Source organism: Lutra lutra, chromosome 13 (genome assembly GCF_902655055.1).
Source record: "Lutra lutra chromosome 13, mLutLut1.2, whole genome shotgun sequence".
In the NCBI taxonomy this organism is placed as follows: domain Eukaryota; kingdom Metazoa; phylum Chordata; class Mammalia; order Carnivora; family Mustelidae; genus Lutra; species Lutra lutra.
The window spans coordinates 23,573,761-23,600,014 of record NC_062290.1 but is presented as its reverse complement, the minus strand read 5'-3'; positions in this window follow the sequence as shown (position 1 = coordinate 23,600,014).

Sequence of the window (26,254 nt, the reverse complement as noted above, 5' to 3'; positions counted from 1 at the left end):
GTGAAGGTCAACTTTCTTGTCAAAGGGCATAGTGACCAGGGTCAGAAGAGATTTCAGTAATGTGTTTCCTTACAAAACAGTGATTCTTTATTATAGATTCCTATAGCAATCATCAAATATATGAGAAGGGTATACCAGCATAAAGATATGAATATGCCCTTTGGTGAATAAACTCGTTAAGTCTTTTGGAGCCAAGGTTATGTTTCACTTTTTAGTCTAGAATTGAGAGACAGACCACATGCCAGCTGTAAACTAACAGAGAGGGGTGTGTTGCTGAATTATACTGGACTGGGTCTTGCTCAGAAGGGCCATTTTGAAGAGACGAAGAAGATGCATTTAGTCCATATGTCCATAAAAATCAGCCCTGGTGACCTCCAATGCCTGATATTATGGAAAAACATATTTTGCAATTTAAAATTGTTTTTAATGCTTTACTAGAGCTCTCAGCTGATTTTTGCCTTTCTTTTTTTTTTTTTTAAGATTTTATTTATTTATTTGACAGACAGATCACAAGTAGGTAGAGAGGCAGGCAGAGAGAGAGGAAGGGAAGCAGGCTCCCTGCCGAGCAGAGAGCCCGATGCGGGACTCGATCCCAGGACCCTGAGATCATGACCTGAGCCGAAGGCAGCGGCTTAACCCACTGAGCCACCCAGGCGCCCTGATTTTTGCCTTTCAAGGAGGAAGCATTTAAAAGCATGGGATAGGTTGGTTTCCAAATATCTCTGGGCATGCACATGGGGCCCACTGGTGGTACTCAAGAACTCGGGATGATTTGGGGTGGTACACTGACTTACAGAGGTAGAGTTAAAGTTTTAGATATTTTTCATAGTTTTATTTATGGCAAAAGCTTTCCACTAAAAATGGTAGAAAAGAAGTTCCTTTTGAAAATAAATTTTAATAAATTTATTTAATCTTAGTAAATAATAGTAAATTTATTAGTAAATTTAATCTTAGTAAAACTATGGACTCTATAATAAGTTGTTAAACTGTGATACAGGTGATGGGCAGATAGAGTCAACATCACGAAGGTAGAACTGGAGGACTAAAGTTTGGGGAAATGGGCCTCTTCCCATCGTCTCCTGTTCCTGTTAAGAAGTCTACTTAATGTGTTTTCATCAACAGTAATTCTATTTTGCAAAAGGTTGGTCCGATAAGAGAACTAAGTTGTACTGTTAAGTCACACATATGTATGCTGCTACTGTTGCAATAATGAAAAAAAAAAAAAAAAACACAACAACCCACACCCAGGCTCTGCTTGTGTCTCCTAATTAATTCTAGTGCCCAGTCATGTGTCTAACAAAGGTTTGGGTCTCAGGAACATATGATTTAGAGCATATAATAACCGCAGATTATGATTATCCCTTGAGAGAGTCCATCCTTTGGCTGCTCTGCCAAGGAACAGTCGTACTTATGTCTGTTCCTTTTTAACCATGGACAAAGCGATAAACACTGAGTGAGCCAGGCTTTGCATATTTGCATATCCCAGTCAACATTTCCCCAACGACTGACACACAGCAATGGATACATCTCAGAGCCTTGTGCTAAGTGAAAGAAGCCAAACTCAAAATGTTACATAATTTTTTATTACATTTATGTGACTTATGGAAAAAGTAAGAACTGTTGGGACAGGAAACTGGAAACAGGGGCAAGAAATTGACCTCCAAGAGCAGGGAAAATTTTTCAGATAGAATAAACTATTCTTTATTTTCATTATGGTGGTGATTGCATGACTGTATCCATTTGTTAAAACTCCTACAACTATATCCTAGAAAGGGAGAATTTTACTGGCTGTAAATTATACCTCAATAAACCTGACTGAAAAACAAATAAGTGTTTTTGGTGTTCCATAAGAAAAATTACAAGTAAAATGTGAAATAATAGTCAAACCAAAATGAAACACCACAAATACCTACAAATCATTTCTCAAGGGAGGAGAAAGGCAGTCTCAACTTTTGAATTGATTTACACTGATAGACAGCCTTTTAATCTGTATTTCTAGAGTGGAAATGTCAAGTGTATGCTTTTATACAAACTGTTTCCATTCAATCATTTTGTTTTTGTTCATGACTAGATTCATTTCAATCCTACTGCTCCTCATAGTTTGAAAAATGTTTAGGTCCTGGCCGTGTTACCATGGAAAAGAGTGGTTTCTTTGGTTTGACATCAGATATAATAAATCACTGTTGATGATTGGCCTGTAGCAGTTTTCCCATAAAAAACACAATATTCTTTGCTTTTGGTACATTAGAGAATCCCTACAAGTGGAAATGACACAACAATTAGGAATGTACACACTTTTGGAGTTGATGTATTCAGAATTATTTGGGAATGGCCAACTTTCTTAATGGTGTGATCGGTGTCCGAGGGGTTTGTAGCCCCTCTTACACTGCATGTGCAGTGCTCCTCATACCACATGGAAACGGTTTTTGTTCCTGTGTCATCTTTAGTCTGTGAGTTCCTTAGGAGCTGAAGCCATTTTTCATTTATTTTTCTATTCCATTTCCTACCACAGAGTGTGTATGAACTAAAAATAATTTCTAGATGAATAAGTAAAAAAATATGGCTTTTTAGTTATTTTAAAAGTCTAAAAATAAACTTTGTCTTGGAGTTGGGCAAGTGGCATGAATTGTGAAGACGCCAAGACTGCCATGTGAGGTTGCTGGTGAATGTGTAGGTGTAGCCTTTCCCAGAGGCATGTAGGACTTGAAGGCCTCTTGAAACTTATTCTAGTCCCTGGTTGGATGACATAAGAGCTTCTCCAAGCTTTTAATACACATTAATTAGAAACTGTTTATGTTAATTAACATCATGTGAATGAAGTCATTTAACAGAAAAACAAAAATATATCAGCATATTTTTCAAGGTTCCCCTACCTTGCGAATATAATGTATTATCAAAGCTGAAGCATATTTTATTAAAGATTTTATTTATTCACTTGAGAGAGCAGAGCAAGAGAGGGTGTGAGAGAACATGAGTGGGGGTGGGGGGGAAAGTAGGCTCCCCACTGAGCAGGGAGCCCAATGCTGGGCTCTATCCCAAGACCTCGGGATCATGACCTGAGCTGAAGGCAGATGCTTAACTGACTGAGCCACCCAGGTGCCCGTAAGCATATCTTTATAGACATTGTTTTCACAAGACTAAACCAATTTATTTTCTTTTGAAGCATTGGTATATTATTGCTAATTCAGATAATTTCATAGTTCAAACAAGACAGTTTTTCCTTGTGACTTTTTAGGGAGGTTTTTTTTTTTTATGTAGCACATGGAAGTCTTGTTAATGTATAGTCTAGTTTTCATAATTGTAGCTGTTGAGATCCAAGAACTGATTTTAAGATTTGTATTTCATTTATTTATTTTTCTTTTTGTTTCTTGGCAATTGCAGACCATGTTCACCTTCTGATACCATTTTCATATCCTAGGAGGCAGCAGAGCTTACCTTAGCAAGCCCTCAGGATTATTTACCTATCTAGACTCCATTAATTCTTAAATAGGGCAAACGGTCAAGACTAGCACCTTTTTGTTGATGTATTTCCAAGGGCCTTGCAGGATACTGCCCACCTCTGTGGCTTCATTTCTCCTTTTATCTTGGCATTGTTGCCCTTCACACATCACCTTGACCATCATCTCACTTATCTTGGGCTTACAAATCAATACATCAATGAACAAATTTTTGCCGAGTACTTTTTCTGGTGGGCATGTGGTGTTCGTCTTGTCTGGGAAATGTTTCACTTTCCTATGGTAACTGGATTCTGGCTTTTCTTTGGGGACTCTCCCCTCTACAACTCTCAGTCATGTGCTTTGGATCCTTCCCAGACTCTGGCAGTGGGCACATGACTTAGACTGGCCAGTGTATTACATTCTTCTGGCCTTAGTAACTTGTATGGTGATGGCACAATTCATGCCACTTGCCCAAGACATTTCATTAGGAATGAATGCCGTGACTTTTTGCTAAAATTGTTGGGAAAAGAAGGTCTTTTTTTGTTTGGGTTACTAAGCAGGCGCAGTGTTTCTCGGGCTTTCTTTAATCCCACCATAAGAGGATCTTTGGCAAATGAAGCCAATCTAGAGAAAAATCAAAGCCAAAAATTAGAAAATTCGTATGTTCTCTCTAGAATGCCTGATTCAACTATGCCTGAAGCTGATATAGGCTACATCTGGACTTTAAAATATGCAAGTCAATATTTTTAAATCTAATTTGAGTTGGGTTTCTGTCCTTCACTAAAAAAGACTACTGATTAAAACACACTCATTATGTACAAAGATTCTAGAATATGCAAACTTCTGGCTTTTAAGTGTTTACAGTAAGTCAACATTTAAAGGATGATCATATCAAGATAACATTACTCTTCAAAATGTGCTACTTTTCTTTCTATCCTTGACATTACTGCTTGATGTCAGGATTATTTGCATATACCGTTTTCTTCTCTGATATATTTCAGAGAGAAGAGCTGGGTCCTCCTTTTTATCTAGTACAGTGCTTTGCGCATGGACAGTGTTCAGTAATTTTTTATTGAATTTACTTGAAAAGATGACTAATATTACTCAGGGATTTATGGTAAACACCAGACAAGTAGCTTAGGTCATGACATCCTATCGTTTCAGGTTAAATGACATTTTTTGTCCCCTGGGCCAGTCCTCATTCAAGTTTCTACCACTAGATGATTTGTGTTTTGTTTTATTGAGCAAAGGCAGGACTCAATACTAGTCAGAGGAAGCTCTGTGGGGATTAAAAAATGGGAAGTTGAAAGGGTAAAGTTCCAGGGATTATGTTTTGACAAGGAATATGTCTCACTATCAAGATAATGTTAAATTAGCTTGTTGCCTTACCAAACTGACCCTGATAAACCATAAAATTCTAAGTTTAATAAGTTTAAAAGAAAATAAAGGAATAAAGAAAAAAGTATGTGCAGTAATAACCATATCTTGATTGTAATAATTGTATTTGACCTTTTCTAGCACAAATTACTCTTAGCTACTTTTACATAGACACATAGTGGAAGGATTTTGTCACTAGTTGATTAGAACCAAATGTCCTGGCAAGGTCTGATTCTCTATTCTCAGAGTTGTGAATCTCTGTTCTTTCTGGAACAAACTGAAGTGAACTTCCTTCCTGTCTGATATTTTGCTGTGTTTAAAAGTGGAAGTAACCAAAGCTACTTTGTCCAAGATACAGAACTAAATATCCACACTACATATTTCCTTTTAAATTTCAATCAGTGCAAACACAAATACATGAGCATGTATTTGAGGACAAAATCATGCTTTTATCATAATAGTTAAGACTCCGAGAAGGAGCTGGAAATTCATTGGTGATACTCAAAACCTGTATGTCTGTCATCTTGGATAATGTCATTCTGTCATAATGATGGTTTAAGTCAAATAACTGCTTTCCATGGTTTTATTGGATAAATAACATCATGTGTTTTTCATAAGGCTGTGACTGCTGGAATCTGAGAGACCCAGGTTTGAATCTTGGCATCACCATTTGTTGGAGCTCTTAATTGTAGACTAGTCCCCTGCCTTTTTCAGCTTCAGTTTTCTCTTCTGTTCTTCATAGGGTTGCTATGAGGACTAGATCTTCCAATATATGTGAAGACAAAGCATGTTGATTGTAATAAGAGTGGTTATGAGTTAGTAGGAATGGTGGTTATTATGCAGTCTTTTCCTACTTTCTTCCTAGACACATGATGAAAAGGTAAGATCCCCTCCCTCTTTTTTTAAAGAGAGGGAGAGAGGATCTTAAGCAGTCTACTGCCTAGGGCAGATCCCGACATGGATCCCACCACTCTGAGGTCATGACCAGAGCCTAAATCAAGAGTTAGACTTAAGCCAACCAAACCACCCAAGTGCCCTAATGCAAATTCTTTTTTCCCTTAGTGTTGCCTGGACCATGTGGCTGGCTAAACCCCTTCTTTCTTCACATTTCACCCAAGGATGCATATGGAGTTGAAATGAGTGTCTTTCCAGGATAGAGGAGAGCTGTTCTTAGTTCAGGGTATACTTCTAGGGAAGATGAGACTGAAAAATAGTAGAAAAGAAACAGCCTCAAATGCTGTCAAATTGTGAGAATTAACCTAATGTTGGTTTTCATGTAGCTGAGTTTTTTGTTAAAGGAATTAAATTTCAACAAAACCAGCTTTGATCAAAGAAGTTGACCCAATTTCTCACAAGAAAGAAGAATGTTACTAAGGATTGAAATTTATTGCTAGACTCATAAAGACCATGAGGGGAAGATTTATTGTCTTTTTTGTTCTCTGCTGAATCCCATTTTCTATAGTGCCTGAATATAAGAGGTGCTCAACAAATGATTATTGAGTGAATGAATGAATGAATGAATGCTTCTAAAAGAAAGAGCAGTTGGGCTGAATTTTAAGCAGAATAGATGTTGCCATATAAAATAAGTTAGATAGAAGCAACCAGGATTACCCAGGAAACCGAAGTTCCTCTTCTCTGAAAATCTCTAGGAGCAGACTCAACACTCATTTCTCCAAGATCATGTCTGTGTAACTTTTGAAGAGGACAGAGCAGACACTTTCTGAGGCTGGAAGTTTCTAGAACTCTCACAGAAACCTCCATATCTGAGTGCAAGAGCTTTCCTCATCTGGGAACTTGGTGAGCTTTGCCAGGCAACGTGAATATTTATCCAGTTAATCTTCTATCCCCAATCACTTCTTAAGACATTTTTCTGCTACTGATCCATTTTGCTTCTTACCTTATTTCGTTCCCAGCCACCTATTACCTGTGTGCACAGGTGATATTGATCCCAGTGATATTTATTCATAGTTCACCTTTCCCTTACTGAAAGCAGGAAATAGTTCCTCATTAATATCTGGGCCATAAGTAAATAGCTGAGTGACATTGTGGCTTTCTGTCTTTAGGCAAAGGAGAGAAGTTTTCTTCAAGGTTTCACAGATAATACTGACTTTCTTGTGTCCCAGACCATCTTCAGTCTAGGATATCATAATACATTATGATTCTGCTATCCTTTTGAAAACAGTGTAGTAGATCGAAGTACTTTTTTCCTTTCCATGAATAATGCTTTATTTATTCAAACTCCTACTATGAGACAAGAATATTTACTAAAAGATTTCTTGGAAATTTGGATAGAAAACTGCTCATAATCAGTTTGAAATAAAATAATTATTTTGAGAAAAAACTCTATTACCATGCTGAGGTAATGATTTTTTTTAGGAGAAGGTAATTAATAATTAAGTGACTATATTTCTGTCAACAAAACATCTGAAAATGGACAAGTTTCATGCTAAATAGTGTAACTTATTTGAAGCCAAAGCACATTTTTCCTTGTTGTTCTTGTTTGACTACTTAATAGATACAATACCAAAAATAAACCATAGCCTAGAAGTCCCTATCATAGCCCTAATACATCTCAGAAAGGCACAATCAGAAGACAACTTTGAACCAACGAATCCCACAGATCAGAATGATACCCATTACAGATTTAAAGATCCACATATCATCAAAAATACTTTATGATGATGTTAATGAAACCAAAGGACCTAGCCCACTAAAACCAAACCAATTTAGTTACATTGCATATGTAAATAAAAGGCAGTGTGTCTGGTGAAACCAAGATGACTAAAATAGCAAAAGACTCCAATGCTCTCTAGTTTGCTTTGAAGGTATAATTTATGAAGATGCTTTAAGGTCATATGTAATACAAATGACAATATTTCTAGAAATATATTTGTGCTCTGTAGGATTCATGAGTAATAATGCTTGGAGTGCTCCAACAAAGGTAGTTGCATGAATTAATGGAGCACATCTGGGCATCAGTCCAATAAAAATGTTGGCTGAATGATTCCTGGGGGGGGGGGTGGATATTGAGTACTGGATGCCTGTAAGCAATTGATGCTGGTTAAAGAGAACATCTTTCTTACACCTTTCCACTTACTTCTGAACTAGAACAGCTCTGTACTTTTGAGAGAGGAAGAAGGCTTTAAGAGACAAGTTTACTTTAATGCAAAGACTCGATTTTCAAATAATTTTTACTACTTTGGAGAGACTGGCGTTGCATACGAATACCCAGACTTAGGAGCAAACCCGTAATAATGAAGTCCCCGCATTTAATGCTGATATCTCGGATTTATACTGCACACTTTCTATAAGATCCAAGTATAATACTTGATTCTCAATTTCAATGCAACTATATATATGAATACATTTATTTTGTGTTGGGAACAATGGCAAGAAGTAGAATAACACCACATCTTATAGTAAGATTTCCCTTCTCTTCTGGCTTGATATAGATATATTGTTTTCCCTGGGAACATAAGCCTATAGAAACTCTAGGCTCATAAGAACCTCTTGTCCCACTTGCCAGTCAGAAATAGAAATAACTGGAAGATCTTTAAGTGACTGGTAATGGGCATAGAAGAAAAGACAGTGGGGTGAGTGGGCTGAGCCAGGTGGCCATCACTTGCTCTCTAGAATTGGCCTGAAGTCACTCTATTCATAGTCATGGAGTGGATGGAGATCCAAATTCAGGGTCAGAATATTTTAATTCCATTCCTTCCTATCTAACCATGTTAGGCAGGGCAAGGCACTTAACTTCTTTGAGCACCATTTTCTTTGTCTACATAATTGGAAAAACAAAAACTCTCCTCTGCATCTCACTATCATTTTCTGAGATGCCATTGAAATAACGTGTGCCGAGTGTTTTGCTGGTTGTGGAGAACTATGCCATTGTGAAGTGTGGATATTATTATCCCCTCTAATGGAAAGCTCCCTGAGGGTTTATATCTTTCATAAACCTCTTCCAGCTGCCTACTTTATTTCCTGAACACTCCTTCTTTGGCTCTTCCTTCTTTTTGTTCTAATTACATCCAGGAGGAAGCCTCCATTAGGAATTAATGAGCTTTAGTACCTTCATTTACCATCTGCTCCTCCTCCTCCTTTTAACAAATGAAGGTGTGTCTCAGCCTCAAGACCTTATGTTGACTGTAGCCAGGCAGATGGGAGTGATTCAGATGAGAAAGATTCTTTTCTCCCTGGTACCAAGGTCACATTTGGATTTGGTACTGCTTTTGAAAGCCAGATGGCTACGAGAAGGTGAGAAGACCCTCTATTTAGAGCCCTGCTAGGAACACACTGGTCCTATTCGCATTCATTCATTCAAGCATGCATTTATTCATCCAATCAACATTTATTGTATGTCTGTTATGTGCCAGGCACTATACTAGATGGTGGGGAGATAAAGTTGAATAAGACAGACTCTTTTCCTTGAATTGCTCACAGCCTAGTGGAGGAGATAAATACAGCTACTCATGTAATTACAGTGTGATGTCTGATGTGCTCTTGCACTGACTGTAGTTTTGGATGTGGGGAGGAATAGAAGAGCTGAGTTATCCTCTAAATTTGGACTTTTGAGAGAATGAAAGTGTACCTTCAGTTCCCTCTGTCTATATTAGCAAAGGGAATGGATTTGTGGTTGAGTAGGTATCTAGCTGATATTCCAATTTCCATCTTGTTTCCTTTATGCCTATATATGCTGAGTCCAGCTTGGGATTCACCTAGAACATAACTGCAGTATCAGAGGTATTTGTACATGTGTAGAAAGAATAATCTCCTCTTCTCTGTCTATAATGATTATGCATAATCTACTTTTTAATGAAGAGGGTGGTAATTAGAGTCCTAATAGAAAACAGATGGCATACAAAACTATTACAAAGGTGTGAGTACAAACCCCACAGAAGGGATTGTGCAGAAATCTGGGGTCAGTGGCAGCTGAGCTGATACCACCTCTATGTCCAAAGGGAGAAAAGGAGCAATCAGTTTCTGGAACCCAGCAGAAGGAGGTCTTGTAGAAATGGTCTCTTTGAAAATTACAGGGACCTTCCATGGAAGGACGTAGTCCTCTTACTTTGAGGCTATACAGTGGGATAGAGCAAGAGGAACAAATCTCCTGACCTCATTCTCCGCATGCCCTCCCTCAGATCTCTCTGGTGTTCTCCATTGTCCAGACTCCATCAGAAGCTACAGTGACTGGGATTCTGTAAACCAGACCCATGGAGGTCACCAAAGAAAGGTGGGAAGAACAAACAGAAGATAGCGAAGAGGTTAGGATCCTTAACTGTAACAGGAAGCCATGAGAACAGAGGCTTGTCCACTCAAAAAGTTATATATATGTAAAATAACATGACATATGTAACATATATATAGCTTAACATAGGCGCATGTTTTTATTATACCAAAATATATATGTACACATTCTAGCTATGCACATATATTTGTGTATTTTCTGAAAATAATAGCACACAAGTTTTGTGTAACTTTTACTTTGAGAAGCTTGGTGACATTTGAGTCAAACACTGTTTTCTTTTCCTTTTTTTTTTTTTAACTTTTTTTATTATGAAAAATTTCAAACATATATGGAAGTGGGTAGACCAGTATAATATAATCCCCTAGATGCCCATTATCTTGCTTCAACACTTGTCAATTCATGACTGCATGTTGCATTCGTTCTCTCATCCAATCTCCACAATCCCACAATTTTGAAATATGTCTCAAAATGCTGGATCATCCCATGTTTGGCTTTTGTTAGGCCAGAGCCATGTTGCAACTGTTTTTTAATGGATCGTGCTTCTCAATCACAAGCTAAGCATATACATTTAGGAGCTGAATTATAGGCAGAAATGGATATATTTTTTAAAAGGTCAGTCAGCCCCACTCAGCTGTACATTATTTAAAAGTGAGTAAGGTGTGACCACAAAATATGGGGAAGTTACATCATTTATATAACTATTTATTGTTACAGTTTTAGAATACTAAAATACCCTTTTCTCTCTTTGCTTTGCTTTGCATTTAAATAAGAGAAAACTGGAGAAAACTTCATTTGGGAATGTAGTTCCCCACGCCAACACACACATTGGGAATCTACTGTGGGGTACAAGTTACTTTGTAGAACACCGTTCCCCTCTGATTTGTAATATCATAGCTTCCATACATCATATTTCAAGATGTGAATGGTCCTGTGTTGGGCATCTCTTTATAGTCTGTCTATTTGTGACTTTTTAAATCAATGTGCAAATAGCACTCTGTCTTAATTGGCATCGCTTTATAATAATTCGTCATTTCTGGAGTTCGGAGTATTGAAAGGGTCCTGGCCTTTCGTGGCCTGCTCTTCCATAGGAGTAAATTCAGCCTGTTAAACTCGATGAGGGGAAAAAAAAACCTGTTTGTATATGGCAGTTGATTTCTAAAACGATCTGAACTATAAAATGTATTTGTTGAGAACTCTGAAAGTTTTCTGGAAGTTTATGAGATTACATAAGCCTCAAGCTAAGGACAAACGGGAATAAAGTATGATTTTTCTCTTTACTGAGCCTGTGCTTTCTAGGAGCATGTAGAAAGCTTAATTGAAAGAAACAATACATTGGTAATATTTGTATGTCAGGCATAGGACCCCGTATCTCTTTGTTTAATGTAATTTTCCACTCACTTGAAGACCTTTCTTTGCAATATGGGTTGTCTCATTGACAAAAAAGGCAAAGTTGAGAAGAAATGAAAAGTGAATGACAGCAAATCTCAACCACTTGTCTCAAAAAGTATGCACTTTGGGCCCAAGGGGTGATGCACTGAAGGAACTTAATTGTCTGGTGATTTAATGATCTTAATGATGAGGGCCATGGCTGTGGCATAAGTGAAACACCAGTATTTTTAAAATGGTAGATCTGAATGCTCAGAGGTTGTATTATCTACTGTTGCATAATAAATTACCACAGACTTAGTGGCTTAAAACAGGTTTATCTCACACTTCCTGGGTCAGGACCCTAGGCATGGCTTAACTGGGTCCTCTGCTTAGGGACCCACCAGGTTCTAATAAACTTGTTAGCAGGCCTCATTTTAATCTGGATGAGGAACTGGGGCAGAATCCTCTTTGGTGCTGATTGGAGTTGTTGGCAGAATTCATTTCCTGGTTGCTCTATGACTGCAAGCCCCAGCTTTTTGCTGGCTGTCGGTTGGGGGCCACCACAGGTCCTGGAGGCCCCTCCAGTCCTTGTGGACCTCCCCAACATGGCTGTTTCTTTCCTCAAGCCAGCAAGAGAATCTTCGACCTATTGAGAGCCTAGTCCCTCTTCTAAGGGCTTTCACCTGATTGAGTCAAGTCCACTTGGGATAATCTTCTTTCTGATTTACTCAAGATCGAACGATTTGGGACTTCCATATATCTGTAAACACCCTTCACTTTTGCCGTACTCAGTTGTTTAGGAGGAAGTCACAGGTCCTGCCCACACTGAGGGAGGAGACTATGATACTGGGTGCGAACGCCAGAGTGCTGAACCCGTGGGGCCTTTCTAGAGGCTTTCTGCCTGGGGCTAACAGAAAATGGAAGAGTTGCCATCCCTCAGTCACAGTTCCCACTGCCCATTCTTTAAATGGCATTTCTGGGGTGAGACCCGCAGAGGTGGAGGTGTTTAGGGTGATGTGGCTCCTGCCCATTTTGCCTTGTCTGGTGTGTGAGAAGCAGAATATACCGTCCTGCAAGGAGTGGCCTTCCGGAGAAAGGCCACGCTGAATAGGCTGAAGCTTGCTGTGGGTTTTCTCCCCTTTGGAGGAGCAACTGTGAGATGTGGGCCCAGGCCTCTGGCAGGCAGGCAGTCAGCCAAGTTCTTGCAGTCAGCAGCCCAGGAAAGAGTTAAGCCTTGACTTCTCTTCCTGGGGAGCGGGGGGTAGTTCTGATTAGATGTGTAATTGCGATTGGAAGCTTCTGTTTAGGGTCCATGCTTAGTGACCCAAGACATTCAGAGACCACATTTAATATCTCCTCTTAAACCCATTCCCCAGGACAAGAATAAAAACGGGTGCGTGTTTTGTTGGCACAAACAATTGCTGGACAAACAGTCCTCTCCCTGGCCTTGTGACAATTCCGCAGTACAGGTGATTCTGTGTGTGGCATTTGTGTTGTACATCTCCCTTCACCTCTCTGGCCCCAGCCGGCAAAAAATATCCAGCACAGCGGGGATTAGTGCCTAATGGCAAGAGAAAAAGCAATTAGCATTTCCTAACAGCTAACCAAACACAAAAGCTTCCCCCAGCCTTGGATGGAACACCTTTGACTGTTCACCGCTCCGCTAAGGCAAAGCCCTGCACCTTACAATTTGCGCTTAATTATACAGGAGAAGAGAAATCTGTTTCTCCGGGAGAGCCTCTGAGAACCTGTTGGGGAGAGCTTTCAATTTTAATTACACAAGAAATACTGGCTGAGGCAATGTTGAAAGGGAATTACCTTTCCTTTTCTTCTGATTTTGCAAAACAGCTGGCCAAACAGAACACCACAGCTCTGTTTAGGCAACCTGTGCAGGGTGGCTGCAGGCCGTGCTGGGGTTCATTTTGCAAATCAGCTGGAAAGATTTCTGTGGGGGCTTAAGGAAGCTAATTTAAACATTGCCTGTGTACAGAAACTTTAATCCCTCTTAATATGTCAGCTGTGCCACCAGAAAAGCAGACCTCCTGTGCTGGCATACTCAGGAAGAAAACCAATACCGTCTTCATTATTCAAGCCATCAGTCCATAGACAAAGGAGCGAAACAAGAAACAAATCATCCCAGTGGCACCCGGGTCCTTCCTATTTCATCCTGACAGCGTTTGTGTCCATGCAGGCGGCCCCCTCCCGCCACCACCACCTCCACCCCTTCCTGCAGCCCCTGCCTCCTGTTACTCTTTATGGTAATTGAAGCTGGGCCCCAGAGCCCTCAGAGGCTTGTATCTTCTTCTCACATGAGTGACGCTTCAGTGATAAACTTGAACTTAAAGTTACTGAGGCGGAACTGAGGGTTCATTTGATAGCTAGTGGTTTTCAGCAGCTCCGCGGGGCTTTGGGCCGCAGCATGAGGTAGATTGTTAATGTCCTGTGAGGGAAAACAATAACACATTTCATTAATGCGTTCATGTGTGAAGCATCCATTAGTGCACTGGAGGTATTAATGACGTTATGCTTCAAACTGACATGTGGGGCATGACAGGAATTGCAAGGTCGGATGGGAACAGATGACATGATGAACAAATATTTGAATGGCTTCATTTGCCTGTGGGTCAAATGGTGGGTGCAAGGCACGGGAGGGGTGGGGGCTGGAAAAGAGTTGTTTTGTTTTAACATAGACCAGTGGCAGCAAAACGAAGACGAAAACCCATGCATGTGTGCACGCGTGTTCCCTCCCTCCCAGAGAACCAGAGTCTGACAGCAGTTGAAGCATAAGGACAGGTTTTACTTGGGAACACCTGCAGCCGGGGTGTTGGGGGGAGACCTCAGGGTGGAGCTGGGCTCAGTCCCCAGCACAGTGTGGACAAGGAAGGACTTAGAGTTGAGGGGCAGGGTGGAGGTGATGGGTGGAAGGTTATGAAGAAGAAACATGGGGAGTATGGGGCACTGTAGCCAAAAAGACTCGAGAGGATTCTCGCTGAAGGCAGGCCCAGGTGATCAGACGGTGGGGGTGGGGTGGGGTGGGGTGGGGTGGGTGGGAGGGAGCGTGAAGGATTTGCTCAGATACCAAGGCTCTGAGGTAGGGGTTCTTTCCCAAGGGGCTTAACAAGATTCCTACTGATTGGACCATGCCGGCATGACCAAGCTGGAGGCCTGGAGGGCTTGGAGGAGCCTGACAGTTGAGAGTGTGGGTCACTAGCTGCCCCCCCCACCCCGCCCCCACAGACACACAGCCAGGAGGGGAGGGGAGGCATGCACAGAGAATGGGCAGGACTAGCCAAAAGCCACAGGTCCTGTAATGGCCTGATGGCAGGAAGGGGCCAGGCTGACTTGGCTGACAGGAGACTTTCCTCAGGCTGCAGCTTTTAGCAAATCCCATCATCAGGGCTGGATGGAGGTAAAAGCGTATCTTCTCTGGCCAGCCTGATAATGAGGGATGGGGAATTTAGAAACACGAGTGCTTGTTGGATCCTTCGTCTAGCCCCTGGCAGCATGAGACAGTCACTGAATGGTACTGGGAGAAAAGCATGAATCAGACTTGACACTGACCTCTAGTAGCAGGGAGTTTGCTGCATATTTAGCAAGTACACAGAATGTACAAGTGTTGAAATAGGGGGCCAGCACAAAGTGCCTTGAGAAATGGACCAAAGCAGACCAAATGGAACTACGTTTATGGCAGCATACATCTGGGTTCTTCATGGAGAGTCCTGGTGTACGCCTCTTGTTCCGGCATAATTACTGGGACTCAAAAGTATCCTAGTTTGAGGCCAAATGAATCAATCAGCGGTGTTAGAAGTCAGAAGAGAGGTTCCCCTTGATGTGGGGAGAAACAGGATAGGGGCAACGGGACGGGGTTCTAGGGGTACTGTTCTGTTGTTAGTGGGGTGTAGGTTTTCCAGGGGTCATCACTGGGCACCTGCGATTTGTGCCCTTTTGGGCATGTGTGTTATGCTTCAACCAAAAGGTGTTTTTTTGTTTGTTTGTTTGTTTTTATTTTATTTTTTTAGTGTTCCAGTTGGGAAACACCCTAACTCTCTGCCCATCACTCCCTCAACTTCTTTACGCCTCACCAAAATAAGATCTTTTTTTTTTTTTTAAAGATTTTATTTATTTATTTGACAGATCACAAGTAGGCAGAAAGGCAGGCAGAAGGGGGAAGCAGGCTCCCCGCTGAGCGGAGAGCCCAATGTGGAGCTCAATCCCAGGACCCTGAGATTATGACCTGAGCCGAAGGCAGAAGCTTAACCCACTGAGCCACCCAGGTGCCCCCAAAATAAGATCTTTAACTAAAAGGATGAGTGCAAACACATCTTAGCTCATGGTGGTTATAATGCTCAGGTTAGCTGGCGAAGTGGAGCTGCCTCCTGCTTGCTCAGGTCCCAGAGTTTGAAAACGCTGCAGAAGGAGCCGGGGGGTGGGGGGCAAACTGCAAGAGCAGATCAGAGAAGGCTGGGTGGTCCTCAGCGTGGCCACACAGACTTGGAGCCTGGGCCCCAACTGCAAAGCTTTGCGGTTCTGGCCAAGGAACCTCTGTCCCTCCCATCTCGGTCCTAACATTTGTACTTTTTTTTTTTTAAATTCATGGAAATGTAATTCATTGAATTTCTTATATAAGCTGAATTGGGCAGTTACTGTTCCGTTTTGCTTTGATAATGAGACATAGAAAAAGTATTTGATTTTCTCCCAGTTGCAGCAGCTGCGTGCTCACTGTGGACGCTGAGTGGGAGGGTCTGATGGCTGATGGCAGCCGGACAGGGCAGGAAATGCCAGCAACATACATCTTACGGTGACAAGTATAATGCAACATAAAGATCTGAGTGTTTGGCACCTTCTCTGAGGAGCATGCCCTTTGTTTTCCTTCTCTGGGTTCCAGTGGCCTTTCCCTGCCAGAGAAGACAATCCCCTTAAGGCCGTTCTGAAGCAGGGCTGGGGCAGACCTGCAGCTGCATGACAGCAGAGCAGCTCCGCCCTCTGTGAGCTTCAGATGCCGCGTGGGCAAAGCTGAATGGCAACCCCCATACCAGAAGGTTATTGCAAGAGCAGATCTCAGGCCTTGCACATTTTTTTTTTCCCCTGAAAGTAAATTTTAGGTCTGTTTTATATTATCCTTAGTGACCAGAGATTAGGCAAAATTTGAATGGAACTGAGGGAATTACAATGTTAGCCGCAAAATTGAGCTCCCCAAGTATTTTTCTAGTCAATTAACATGACAGTGCTCCCCCAGACTAAATGGAAACACCTCTGAAGCTTCAAGATATTTTTCCTCTCCAATTAGGAGCTGAGTATGACGGATCTTCCCTGATGGTATTTTAATATTACTATTTATTCATTGTGACCAATGGCTGGGAAAGACAGAGTTGTAATGAATCAGAAAAAGCAGGACAAGCCAGGGATGCTGTGAATGGAAAAATTGTATGTCAGACTCTTTTGGAACCAGGACTACCTAGAAATTGACCCTGTCCTTACCACCCACTCCAGCAGCTCTTGGACGTCTGTTTGGTCTCTTTGTCCATCCTAGAGAATCCAGCCAAAATGCTGCCTCTTCCGACTTAAGAGTCTTGTCTGGATGCCTCCAGGGGTCTGGGCAGACCTCTGGTATATTCCTGGTGAACCCTGGTTTCCTTCTCACAGGGACCTCATCACACGTCTGTCTCTTCCACTAGAACATGAGTCTCATTGGATACACATGGCAGAACTTGACATAAATATTCAATAAATGAATGCCAAAGGCAATAGAAGAGAAGAAATATGTGACATAGAAGTACATTTTCTTTCATAAGGAAATCACCACAGTCTGAAATGTTTCTGAAATAAGATATTTTGTTATCTTGTTACATGTCTCAGACGACAAACTCCTAGATTTCAAATCCTAGTTAAGTTAGTGCCAATACCAGTGCAGATAATCGTCTGTGCAAGGTTAGTTTGAAGCATATGGAATTGCTGATAATTGACTATATTTGACCAAGAAAAATGGCAGTTTCACATGGTTCAACTTGTTATTTCACTGTCTTTGTTAACAGACATCATTCTAATTGGAAAAGATGTGTTTCCTTTGTATGGATTTGAGTAAATTTTTGCCAAATGGGTACCAGCGTCTGGACACTTTTCAAGGCAAGCTCGAAGTTGTTGAGCTTTTGCCACCTCTAATGGATGATACGCGACTGTCTGACATTGACAGCGATATCTGGTTCTGGCTTGTGTTGGTGCAGAAGAGGTGAATGACATCGAGAAGGGAAGCCTGGATCTTGTCTGTCCCCTGGTGCCTGCGTCACACAGCATTGTGACCTTTCTGCCTGGGAGATGACTCCTGGCAGATGGCAGCAAGCTAAAGGGCAGGGTCGGCATTCATTAAGTCCTCAAAAAATAGGTCTGAATAATTTGAAAAGAGAACATTATAGTGTTCTTTTGGAGGTAATTTTTTTTTTTTTTAATACAGATCTTCGCTTTTGCATAGTCTCTGTCATCCATAGTTTGTGCGCAGCAGAGAAATTTTCGTGTGTTGGAGAACATTTTGTGTTGGAGGTGGAAGGAGGAGATTAATATGCCCTTGAAAGAGAGGTTATGAGTAAGTACAAGTACCTTATGTAAGGAAGAGAGGGTCAGAGCAGTAGGGAGAGGTGAGCTTGGGAAATAATAGCTCCTACACTCTGCTTTTTTGAGTACAACAGTCTGAGTCTGCTATCAATAGCTTGTGAAATGATCTATTCTAAATGAACTGGCTCCAGAACAGAATGGTAGGAAAGGTGTTTCCACAGCTACACTTTCCACTGTAGGGAAGGAAAGCAAAGACATGGCACAAGGATAGCCATGGCCTCTTCGAGTCAGACATCACTCATCAACAGCAGCACTCCTTGCCAAGCCAGAGGGCACACAGAACCTCTGAGTTCTCAACACAATGCTTGGGCAGTCACTATGAGGAAATCTATTGACCTTTCCTGCTAACATCCTGAGTCGTCAAACCCTGAAAAATACAGCTGGCTGACAAACTGGCTGGCTCAATTTGCTGACTAGCTTATAGGTAAAATCTAACTCAAATGAATTTCCCAAAACCCCTTCTCTTATTAATGGTCTCCTCATGAGTTCTACAATATCGACAAGTTCTATAATATCGGGTACTGTAGTATTTGCAACTTATTTTCATCTGTTTTTCAGGGAAATCTAAAAATTTAAGATAGAAGAGCATTGAAAGATACTCCACTTAGACTTTCATAAAACTTGGTTTTGAGGACCAGATAGATGATCACTTTTTTGAGTTCTAAATACTTGGAGCTTTAATTTCTCTTCAAATTTGAATTTATATCTGTAATTGCTCTGTGTACTGTTTTACTTTTTTTTTTTTTTTTTTTTTTGGCTCAAAATAAGTCCACATTGGACTGGAAAGTGCTATTTCCTTCTCATGTAATGGTTAAATTCTTCCCTTCCAACCTCTATATTTGAAAATCAACATTGGTTACTAATTCTGGGTCCCCCTGCTGCTTTTATGGAAACAAACAGAACATTAAATACTATAAAATGGATTCATCTCATAATGAAACATTTGCTTTTTTTCTCTTTAGTGCCTTACTCACTTGGCCTTACGTGCATCCATTGCAAGTAGCTGAGCCCTCTACAACCTACTTAACGGCCAGGCCCTGAATTCAGGTGTCTGGCATAAAACATGAACTACACCCCAAATGGATAAGTCGCTGGCTATTTGACCACAGGGTCTTTGTTGGGTATAGCCAACTTATTTTCATGTTCTCTTTGCTTGTAGTCGAGAAACTCCAGAAATGTTGGTGTAGACAGAGTTGAACAGGTAAAACACACACACACACACACACACACACACACACACACACACACATCTTTCCTGCTGCTTTCTGCCTTGTCCTTCCAAAGTGTCCTTTAAGGACTGAACATATGGCATGCCTTTTCCTCATTCTGTTCTATGGATTTGATACCTCTTAGACCACGCTGTCCATGAAAGGTGTCAGAGGGGCTTGTGATTTTTGTGGCCTCTGAATGTCTGGCTCCAATGTTCTGTGTCTGCTCAAGCACACTTTGTAGCTGCTGGGGCAGGTGCTGGCCTCGCCTGGGGGCTCTGTGGCCTCCCTTGGGCTCCTGCCGGCACTTACCTGGAACTGCCAGTGCACACTCATGATTGCCCTTGTGATTCGTTCACAGCAACAATTTGTCTTAAAAAGGTCATATAATTTAATGTTTCCTTTTGGCCTGCTAGAATTTTTATTTACATTACTGGTATGCTTTAGTGCCGAGGCACCTTGTAATGATGGGATTGTTGTGGCACAAAAACCTAACTGCGAAGAATCTACTGTTTCCCATCTCACATGCCTCCAGGTACTTCATTTACGGACATTGTGTTTCCAGATCCCTCTTAAAAATCGATCTGTTATTGTCTGAGGCATTGCCCAACAGAAACAAAATGTGAGCCACCTATGTAATTTTAAATATTCTACTAGTCACATTAAAAGGGAAAAAGAAACACATGAAATTAATGTTCATAATATATTTGAATTAACTCAATATATCCAACATGTAGTCAATGTAACACGTAGTCAACATAAAAGAATCAACATGGTAGCGAATATCAACCTTGCTAGTGAGATATTTTACATTCTTTCTTTTACCCGTCTTCAAAATCTGGTGTGTCTTACACATATAGCACTTCTCGCTTTGGACTGGCCACATTTCACATGCTCAATAGCTCCATGTGGCTAATGGCTACCATATTGAAGCCTGTGGCATACTGATGCCTGTATACACACACTGACATACCATGTAAGTACCAATAGTAGTAATGGCTGGGATAGTGTGGAGCAATGAAATCCCGACATAATTTAGATTTTAATCTTTTTAAGGGTTCTTCCCCAGAAGTTGGAAGGATGTGTTAGTCTCACCTTCTTATTTAAATTATTGGTTTAGAATTACTTGTATTATATGGTGTTTACTTTTTCGAAGCATTTTCACACATTTTCTCATTTGCTGCTCTTGACAACCTTGTGAAATTGGTGGGGCAAGCAAAGATAGTCATCGTACTCTTTTGAGACAGGGAAACTGAGGCACAGTTGATTGGTGACTTCAATACTTGGATGACAATGACAGTGACCATTTATATGATTCTAGAACCCATGACTTCTGACCTTTCTTCTCTGGGTAAATGTGCTAAAGTCATGGAACTTGCTAACTATGGGCAAAAGACAAGAACCTGGAAAGTTCATTGTTTGGGTGATTTACTCCTAAGTAAATGGTGCAAAGTGGCATTTAATTAACCAGGAGTACTTGCTTCAGTTGCACCCATGAATACCATTGATAGCAGTGACTAAGAGTCAGGCAGTCTTCTAAAAACTTCACATTTGTTGACTTATTTAAACCACATGATAGCATTATTAGCTCCATCTTATAGGCAAGGAAACTGAGGCACAGAGAGGTTAAGTAACATACCTAATTACCACAGCCAGGAATTGACGAGCTTGAATCAGATCCCAGGCTGAGCTGACTCCAGAGCAGTGTCCATAATCACTGTGCTCTTCTGCCTCAATGTTTTAATCTAAGATTGAGGGGTTTAGGGGCCCCAAGTTTTCCCAGAAACAAAAAGAGAATTTGTCTTTGGAATACAGTGGTTTCAAACATTGTTCAAGGGAGGCCTAGATGGCCTGCTATCAAATCCTTCCTCCTCCCTGGGACAGCTCAGAATTCATCTAATGCAGTGAAAGGTTAAGGAACTTTTCTTTAATATTCTTTTCCCATTAATTTATTGTTTTTAACCTTTTATTTAGTGCATATAACTGAGTAATAAAATTGTAGTCCCTGTGAGAATTTTACTTTCATCAGCTTTAAAGAGATGGGCAGAGGAGAATTATGTTCTTCGGGGTGTTTGCTGCCGGTAGTCAGTCATGAGACCCAGGCAGGGACCAGTTGGCAAGTGAGGTGAAGAGCAGAGGCTGAAGTTCATATTTTTTTTTTAAAGATTTTATTTATTTATTTGACAGAGATCACAAGTAGTCAGAGAGGCAGGCAATGGGGGAGGGAGAAGCAGACTCCCTGCTGAGCAGAGAGCCCGACGCGGGACCCGATCCGAGGACCCTGAGCTGATGACCTGAGCCAAAGGCAGAGGCCTAACCCACTGAACCACCCAGGTGCCCCTGAATTCATATTTTTAAAAGTAGACTATATCTTGGCATTTATTCTCTTTGCTTTTGTGTCCTTCTTAAAATAGCATGCTTTTTTTTTTTTTAATTTCAGAAATTGCACATACTTAAGAAGTATATAGACAATGGAGTATTATAAAGAAAATAACATCACCCATAGTTCCCCCTCTCAGAGATAATGTTGGTCAACATAGTGTATTTCCTTCCTTACCAATCCATCCATTGCCTCTGTATCTCTGTAAATCTCTTTTGTTACATCCTTTTTTATGTAGTATTTTATATTTTGCTATATATCATAAGTATTTTGTGATATCATTGAGACTTTTTCATAAATGTAACTAGTTTACTGAAGAGTCTCAGTTTGGGGGGCTTTTAGTATCCCAGTCACTGTTTTCAGCCTGTGCTCCTTTCCTCCTGGGTGTTGGCCTTCAGTGATCCTGGTCAGATTCCCCAACTTTCCTGTTGCTTTCTCTGACTGCAGCAGTTCCATTTTTAGTTCTCTAAGGCTGAGTGAGTCCAGTACATTTTAATACTTCAAGTTTCAAAGCTTAGCCCTTTCCATCTCTAGGACAGCTCGCCAAATGGCCATAGACAACTGTAAGAAACTCCCTTACTTTCTTTCCTAAGCTGCACTTTGGACCCTTCAAGCTTTACTGTACTGGCTCCTCCAGCAGGCACCCCTCCTTCACAAATCTCCTCGCCAGACTAGGCACCCCTTTCTGTGTCTGCCATGCCTGGAGCTCTGGAGGGCGCATGGCAGACCCTCCCACAGATTCTCACTAGCATCAGATGGTTTCCCGCAGGGAGACTGTATTCTCATCTCTGCTTCTTCAGAATATCCTGCAGCCCTTAAAATTTTTCCTGTGGAGCCTCTTCTCTGGTATTTGGGAAGGAGGATGCTTCCCATAGGAAGCAAGGAAATAACACCTCAGCATGAACTCAGCATCTCCCTGAACGCCCAGGATGACTCCCAACCTCCCCCATTGTCTTCACAGAGACATCGAGAAGGGGAAGGTTGGGAGGAGAAGGGCTAGTTTTGCTGCATCCGAGTAAATGAAATGTGGTGATGTCTGGCCCCTGATTACATGTAGCTGTTCTGTGTCTCCCTTCAGAGTATCAGGGTGATTTGTACCTTTGGTTTTCGTCTGTTGGCCCATTTTCAGCTCTAGCACTGGAACCAGCATGAGCCTGTCACATGGACATGGATTTTAGTTAATAAATACTAATTTATGGATATGGCCTAATTGTCTTATTTTGGGGCTCTCCAGACACAAGACAAGGACTTGCGTGCAGGTAGTTTATTTGGAGGTGATCCCTGCAACCCCAATTAATAAATGGGAAAATGAAGTAGGGAGGGGAGTGCCTTGATGAGAGGCCTACTATGGAGTCACCAGGGGTGCAATTCTGCTGAAGACCCCCTGAGACACCATCCATAGTGTCCATGGAACATCCATGGTCTCTCATCCTACCTTCCTTGAAGTTACCCTAGGAGTGTTGGACTCTGGGGCCCTTCTGTAGTGCCAAAGAGGAAGAGAGACATAGGCAGTCAAGATAGGAAGCTGTCCGCATGCTGGAAATTCTATAGCAATGGCTGGTGAACTCGGGGCCCAGGAATTTGGACACCAGGGATGTAGTTAGGCACACGAATTAAACAAATCAATCTCCTGGCATGGGATAGGTAGGTGTAACCTTTTAAGTTTACTATTAATGAATCACGCTGGAATATGTAGATATTTTCATGTACATTTACATTTTTAATTTACTTAGAATAGATTCTTAGATGTTGAATTGTTTTGTCGAATTGTTTTGTCAAATTGCCTGGCATTTTGAGTTTATTGATATATCTTGGTGCAGTTTAGCTCATTGACTCAAACTTAATCGTAGGTAGAGTGATTTTTTTTTTCTTTTTTAAGTAAATACTCCTCAGCCAGTTGTACTCTTTGAACTAAGCAGGTGTTAGGAAGACTGTCTCCTCTTGCACCCATAGGTCCTCTGTGGGAGGAAATACGGCAGCTTTGACTAACGCCCCTGACCAACTGCAGAAGTTAAGCCTTCTTATGTGGGATGTATTCTCTGAAAGGGTCTCACCTGTGCCTTTGCATTCTCTCTTAGCTCTTATCCAGCCTCCCACCAGTATTTGTAGAAGATAAAGCACATGGGTAATGCTGAAGTATAGGTAAGGAAGAAATTAGCAGTTAAATAGGCAGCTCTTGATACAAAGTGAGCAGAAGAAAATCCATTCAGTGCACTTATTCTGTGTAAGGCACAACGTGGCTATTTGGGAAATTCCAACTCTTGACTCTTAAAGAGCTTCTAATCTAGCTGAAGGAATTTGGAGATCCTTTCCTTATAGAACGTCATCTGAGTTAGAGCTCATTTGATGAGACCCTTGTAGGAAAGATGCTTTGCAAAAAAAGCAGTGTCTTTCTGCAGGTCTCTCATGGGCTCCTTGTAGTAGAACTCAGAAGAAGCCAAGCTAGTTGGTTTTTTAGGTGGTGTGTTAAAGGCAGAAATACTGGGAAAGGCTTAGGAACAGTAGCTCAGAAGCTGCTGCGCCATCTTGGCAAGCGTCTTAGAATGAGGGGGTCCTACTTTCTAAGTCCCTGAATTGCAGTTCTCCTTCATTATGGATATTAATGATCCAGCATTTCTAACTGTGGGGAAATGAACTGGGCTGGAATTAGAGTCCATAAGCATGATACATTTTTAAATAGATTCAAATGATAATTAGGAGATGCATGCACATTGGGGTCTGAGAGGAAAGACGAGCCTTTCCGCTTTACTGCGTGAGCTTATTTTAGCTAGAAAGAAAACTGGAGTGTACCCGGTAGTTTCTCAGCCCCTTCCCGGTTGTCATAGCCACGCCAGGTGCACTAGATGTCACTGTGTGAACTTCCACCTGAATGAAAGATGACTAGAAAAGGAAAAGAAAGGTGAGATTTTCGTCTGCTGATACTGTTTTATATTCAGCATTCCTCTCCCCTTTTATTTCTTTTTAGTATCAGCTATTTTTAAAAATTATGGAACGCATACATTTGCACATTTTTGGATGACTAGGTTATTCAACTAAGAATTGTTCTCTGACTCTGGGGACTATTGTTCCCTTCAGGATCACTAAAGGGAGGTCTGTTTGTACATGTGTTCAGGAGTCTAGTAGAGGGAGATGTGTGATTTTATTTTGAAAGAATTAAGCCTTGAATGTCTTGTCCTGAGTCTTACTGTATCATTTACACCAAATTTCATCTTAATGGCATGTTCCCCTTCAGCGGAAAGAAAAAAATGATAATAAAGAAAAGGACAGTAATAGTGCAATAAGTAAAAATATTTTGACTTTTAAGTTCTCCCAGTGACAACTCATTTTCAAATATTTCATTTTGTTTCATTTCATTTGCCAATTTTCTTTCCCTCTAACCCCTCCCATGCTAACATAATTGAAAATTTTATGGTCTTGGCCTGTGGTCTCATATTTATAATAGACAGTGTCATCTCGTACCCCAGTGCCTGCCCTCAAAGAAAAGAGATCTTTAGTCTATGAAATGATCCTATAACTGGAAGACATGCCTATGCCGGTATAAACGCCAGCACCACACTTCCCCCTATATAAAGGCCATGGGAGATTCGGACGTGGTGCTGCTAAAGAAGAAATACAGATAGACCCCCTAAACCAGCCATGAATCATCACTATTCCTTAAGATGATATGATTTTTCCCTTGCCTGAAAGCCTAGAATCTTTCATTCTCTGTTAAGTAACTCGGTAGCATCTCCCCTTAAAAATATATGGCCCATAATCAATTAGGGCCTGGAGAGACTGTTATTCTATATTTTGTGCCATGCCTGCAGCATTTTGTAGTGCTCAATAAATATTTTATAATAATGGCTGCCTGCCAGAATGTGTCATAGATAACCTTTATTTTCAGGCAAATGGTGGATATATACCTTGGCTTTTTGACACCTGTGGCTTGTGTGTTCTTCATGTCTATAAAAATGGTGACACCTGGGAGTCTGCAACCTTTTTTTGAGCCAAATAACGTCCTTTAAAGTTAAAGACAGTACATGCATGATGCAGACCTATAGAGTTAGCAGACAGGTATCAAACAGAAGTTAAGCTTTAATTTAGGGGGTACTCCTAGTGGCTTTTATAATATAATAATAATAGCCAACATGTGACTAGCATTACCTATATACTGTTCTATACACTTTCTGTGTATTGACTGACCCATTAATCCTCACAAGGCAGTGGAGTAGGGAGTACTATTATCTCCATTTTGCAATGGTGGCACGTAGAGGAGTTAGGTTACTTTCTGATGCTATGCAGCTGGTAGGTGGCAGAGCTGGAGCTGGGGATGTAAATCCAAATAGTCTGGCTCCACAGATTCTGCTGGCCTGGGAAAACTGAACCCCTCCCCCTGGCCTCCAGAGATAGCTTCAAGTACTTTGCTTTTCATCTTCTTCTGGAACCTCTCTGGGCTTCAGTTTCCTGAGAGTTGAAGGGACTGGTAGGGCTAGTTTACCTCTTAATTCATTGCCTCTTCGGAATCCTATGATTCGGTATTCTGCCAGAGGTGTTCTAGAGAGTGTTCAGTGGAATATTCTAGAAGTGGATTGGAATCTGGGGAGTGGGGCAAGGGAGAAAGTCAAAGGTACTCTCCTGGATACCTGAAAGTATG